Source organism: Populus euphratica, unplaced genomic scaffold (assembly GCF_000495115.2).
Source record: "Populus euphratica unplaced genomic scaffold, PopEup_1.0 scaffold859.1, whole genome shotgun sequence".
In the NCBI taxonomy this organism is placed as follows: domain Eukaryota; kingdom Viridiplantae; phylum Streptophyta; class Magnoliopsida; order Malpighiales; family Salicaceae; genus Populus; species Populus euphratica.
Genome location: NW_011500712.1, coordinates 62,982 through 68,873, shown reverse-complemented (window position 1 = coordinate 68,873; position 5,892 = coordinate 62,982).

The following is a 5,892-nucleotide window of genomic DNA, read 5'->3' as shown; positions in this document are numbered from 1 at the left end:
TTTAAAAATAAATAAAATTTTAAAGTCAAAAGAGACCATCCTTGATAGCAGCATAATGTGCATTTCTTTATATTCCAAGTGCTTTAACACTTGAGTATACCAATAATATGTTTAAGATATTTTCTATACTATTTTTCCATGCAAGTCGTTGTCTATAAAGCTATATGCTGGAGTCATTGAAATCCATTCTTGAAATTGATTTTATGGACTGAGTTTGAGTTTGTGAATGGATAGAGTGTTTGTCTATACAAGGGACCCCTAAAGGTTCCTAAAATTCAAGACAATCTGCAGTGAGCTGGAAAGATAATTTTCTCATAAAACGTAGTCGTATCATTATTAGGTAATGGCAGTAAAGGAGAGACAATTGGACTCTATAAGCAAGACCGCATGGTACGGGTCAAAGTCAGAACAGGCCAAACACGGTTTTTTTTTTTTTTTTTTTTGCGTCCTTTCTTGGGGAGGGCAGTACACCTCGAAGAAAAGAAGCTTATTTTCATTTCTTTCTTCAAGAGGATCCAAATTAGCAGATCTGGTTGTGCAATTAGTTTCGACAAGCACGCACTGTTAATTATTTTATAATTAACTCCTCGACTCTAGAAAGCAAAATTAAAAATAATTGCGCACCCAAGTCATTGGCCAGCGGTGATAGGCGTCTTGCGCCTTTCACTGTTATTTTTATAATTAACTCCTCGACTCTAGAAAGTAAAATTAAAAATAATTGCGCATCCAAGTCATTGGCCAGCGGTGATAGGCGTCTTGCGCCTTTCACTGTTATGAGTTCGAGCCTTGGAGTTGCATGCCTGTCAGCCCCGCGCTATCTTACCTGTCTGATGGGTTTGCAGGGTGTTCAGTAGACCGTGGGGATTAGTCGTGGTGCGCGCAAGTTGGCCCAGACACCCCACGTTAATAAAAAAAAAAAACTAAAAATAATTATTAGAAACTAATTCCTCCTACCGACAATTCTCGTGGAAAGAATCTTTGAAAATATTTTCAATCTAAAACTCTGAGGGAAACTTTTGATTTGAAACAAATTCTTGTACTTTTTTTTTTTTTTTACTGCAACCGTGGTGTATTTTTATTATTTTAGTCTCTAGACTTACTTTTTAAATTTTAAACCCTATTTTTTAAGGTTCTTACATTTTGTTCAAAGAGTTTATTTTTCTTCACGTTTTGATCCCTAAGCTTGAGAGAGAAAAATTATCAAAAAATGATGGAAAAGAAAAGGAAGTCAAGTGGTCTGATTTTAAAAAAAAAAATTTGCTTGATCCAAGTTTTTCTTTTAATGAGAGAATTGTCATTGAGGTATTTTTGGGCTTTCAAATATGAGATGGAAAAATAGATCAAGGTAGATAGAGAGTTTTTTAATTGTTTGATTTTTTGTTCATAGATCTTTTTTTTGTTTTTAGTTGATAAATTGATTTTTTAGTTTTCATGAGTTTTTATTAGGTGTTTGAGAAAAAAAATTAGTTAGTTCAATTCTCACCAAAAAAAATAAGAAAACTTGATGTTAAAATGTTTTTCTTGATAAAAAAAAAATGTCATTGAGGTGTTTTTGAGTTTCTATATATGGCTTGAGAAAGTAGATTAGGATGGATAGAGATTTTTTAAGGACGAGTTTGTTTTCTAGAAAATAGTTTTTGAGAAATTATTTTTCAAACTTTTCTGTATTTGTTTGCTATTAGAAAAGTTGGTAAACGAAAAATACTTTCCAGTCACTGAAAAATACTTTATAGTTAAAAGAAAATATGACTTGGTTTCCAAAAAGGTATTTTCCTTTTATTTTGAGCGGAAAACACTTTTTGAAAGTTATGAAAAATTTAGAAATGTTATATTATTTGCTAATTATATCAAATTTAATCCTTAAACTTTTGATTGCTATATATATTTTGTTTTCAATATTTATTTTTTAAATTCATCCTTCAGAATTTAATTTTTATATTAACTTTGGTTCTTATTTTTATAATTGTTATTTGTTTTTTCCTTATTATTTTCTAATTGAATTTTTTTATCTATCAAATTTAGTACTCATTCTTTTGATTGTTACTTATTTTATTTGAAATAATTTATGGAAAATTTTTCTTATTATTTTAATTTCTTCATCTTTTAGTTTTTTTTTTAAATTTGATCTCTATTATTTTGACTGTTATTTATTTTATTTGAGATAGTTTATAAAATTATTTTTTTTTCAATTTCATTCAACTTTTTAATTTGTAAGATTTGTTCCTTATTATTTTAATTAACTTGAAAAAAAATAAAACATTAATAAGTTATTTTCCAGCTCATTTTTCATGACTTAATCAAATATTGAAAAGTGTTTTCTAATTTATTTTCTATTATCCTATCAAACATCGAAAAATAATTCACTTTCTTGAAATTTACTTTAAAAAAAAAAACTACTTTTCAGCAAATAAACAAGGTTTAAGTTGTTTGATTTTGTGTTTATAGATAGTTTTTTGAATTGATAAATTCATTTTTTGAAAGATATATGGGTGCTTATTATATATTTTTAGATGAAAATAGGTTGGAAATAGATTTTTAGATAAAAAACCTTGACAAGTGTCAAAGTCATGTGAACTTAAACTTAAACTTTAAAGAGAGAATAATTTTTACCTTTATGAGAAGTATTCTTCAAGAATAATTAAAACTTTTTTTCAAAGACCTAGACGCACTAGGCCACCCATGACTATGTTATTAGCTAGCTTTTGGTTTTTGTTTTTTTTCCAATTTGATCAATTTATATTTAGTTAATTTAAGGTTATGGTTGACCATTTTGTCTCATAAAAGTTCGCAAAGTTTTCTTACAATATTTATAATTTTATTTTTTTAAATAAAATTTTTGTTGATTTTTTTAATTTTATTTTTTAATATTTGATTAATTAAGAATTAGACTATATAATTTTTTTAAGCTTGCTTTATGTAGAGTTATTATGGTTTTTAACAAACATTAACATTCTGATATTAGGTTGATATTTAATTTTATAAGTGTTTTTTTATTATCTAATTAAATAAAAAATAGTTTAAAAAAATTATTTATTTGATAGATAACTCTAAATTAATCCATGCCAATATAATATATTATTGTTTTAATATTTAAAAAATAAAAATAAAAATATTTTTAATTTTTCTAAAAAAACTACTGTTAAAAAACATTTTCTTTGAATATATGTTAATCCACTATCTTAATAAAAGTTTTATTGCACGTTAAAAGGCAGTCCACGACGGCAATTTATCTAGTTTATGCGCTACTGGTGAGATTCTTGATGCAATTGCAAAGTAATATTAAGAAAGTAATTAACGTTGTCATGGGAATGCGTGGAGCATAAACTAATTAAACCCATGTAATTGTTTATATATTATAGTGACATTGGGGGCAGTGGATTGTAGCATTGCATGTGAGGTGAAGGGAATAAAAAAGATTGCACAAGGGAAAAAAAGTTGTGGTCACAAGTCGTTTGTCCACTGACTAGGGGAGATGTTCATGATTGTGATTGGACTATCTAATTCTTTTATTAAGCCTTCTTTTTTTAACAAATATTCTATAGTAGCAACGAGACCATTGTATCCTGATCGCGTTGTCTATCTAATTTGATTATGTAATTAATATCAATTAAAGTTCAAATGGTTGGAAGGGAACCACATAAATAAACAGATAATCACTATTGATTTAAATTAAATGATGCAAGAAACTGAAAAAAATAGAAGCATAGAAATTAATTTTTACATATATAATAACTATAGGTTAATCATTCAATAAAAAGAGAAACGGGAATCAAAGCAATTTTAATGTGATATACTAATCTGTACATGTAACCTTAGGTTAATAACTTAATCTGTTGGTACTATTAATGGTAAATACCGACAGAATATATCAGTCAATAATTATGATATGGATAGTAATTTTTTTGCAATTTTAGGTAAAATACCGATAGCTTGGATCTGTCTGTAAGGCCATTGGTATTAATTTAAAAATATTAAAAAATTATTTATTAATAGTAAAAAAACTAATTAACCAAATAAAATTGTATTAAACATTAAAAATATAAAAATAATATTAAATAATATTCATCCAAATATTCATTATAAATTTAATATATTTCAAAAACAAAATTAAACTAGATTAACAATAGAGCTGAATGAGGAGGAGAAGGACGCTGGTTGTTTCCGTAACCATACGGCCAAAAAAGGACTGCACATTTATCATCACCCATCCTTGATCTAATGTCCATGACCATTTGACAGAGTTGATCATAATCCGTCGAGAGTCGTTCATGTTATTGTTTCAAGGCCATGAACTCTTCAGACTAGGTGCTCGATACTAATGGAGAGCTCCCAACAGTTGAGACACTACAGGTAGTTCTCATATTTTTGGTCGTAGTGTTGGAGAGCTCGTAAACCTGATTTTTATTGAGTCCAATAGACGATCCTACCTCTATCCACAAATCCAAATCCAAATCCGGATCGGTCAAAGGATCATTCCTATATTTCTCCCTCAACCGGCTATTATAGGTCTCCTGAAAATTAAAAAAAAATTCATCATATTAAATTGAAGAAAATAATAACTTATTAAATAAAATGATTGAATGAACATACCACGAAGTGTTGAGCACGGTTGTCTACAAACTGTTGCACCTCCTTTTAGCAGTCTTGACTTCGCACATGTGTCTCTACAAACAACTCCATTAGACTCGACTCACGTCCAAGAGACGTAAATTTTTAGTACTTAGAAGTGAATTTTTATCAAGATTTTATATCATCATTTTACACTTAAAGTATCAATAACTCCTTAACTAGATTATGTTTTACAATATCATGTCTAATATTATATAATACCTTTAATTTATAGTAAGTGTTCATCTTAAATGTAGGCCTATCACATAAATGAAAGGATTGATTAATGAGTTTAACTTTTGAAATTTAGAAGACAATGAGAGGACCACGCTTAGAAAAGATATGTTCATTTAGTTCAAACTGGAATACTGTTTGGTCATTAGATCATAATTGGAGTTGTAGAACCTGAATTTAGGTCTGCTTTATATGGATGGAAAGCTAAGATAGATGGAAAGCTAAGACATATGCCTAAAACTTTCATGAGGAGTCCAAGATTCAAAAAGGTCGTTTTCAAGTTTAAATTGTAGCAATGGAGAAGTCCAAATATATCATGCAGCCTAGATGCTATTTATTATTTAGCCCATAACTCGATTTTTAAAAGTCCAAATGACCTCATTCTTGTTTTGTTGGAAAGCTAATATAATTTCTAGAACTTTCATGATGACTATCTGTTCAAATTCTAAGCTAGCAATGATGTTTTTAGCGGATAAAAAGATAAGGATTGACACTAAGTGAAGAGGTGTTCACTCCACTCAATAATTAGTTATCAAATAAATAGTTCTGAATTTTGGCCTATAAATGAGGCATTGACCATGTATTTAGACATCTTAATTTTCAGCTCAAAATAATTTTCTTGCTTTTTTTCTTTTTAATGTTTAAGTTCTCTTTTATATTATATTAATCTCTTATTTATGTGTTTCATCATAATTATGTTCTTATCTAGTTTATTTATGTTCTTCTTCTTCATTATGTTTAACTAAGTTTATTATATCAAGATGAAAAGGTTTTACTAATGGTTTTAAGATAAGTATAGTATAAACTTAACATGAACTTTAATGTTTGATACTATTATGTTTTGTATTTGTTATCTTGTTTACTTTTAATATTTTGCTTCTTAAATGGTTATCTAGATTTGTGTTGTATAATACTTGCTACAACAAATACTTGGCACTTTCATAGCCCAACTGTATAGTATAAATGACATCTGTATTATGAAAGGAACTTGATTTGTTGTTAACATAAGTTATAATCATGGATACCTAACAACATTTACAAGTATTAACA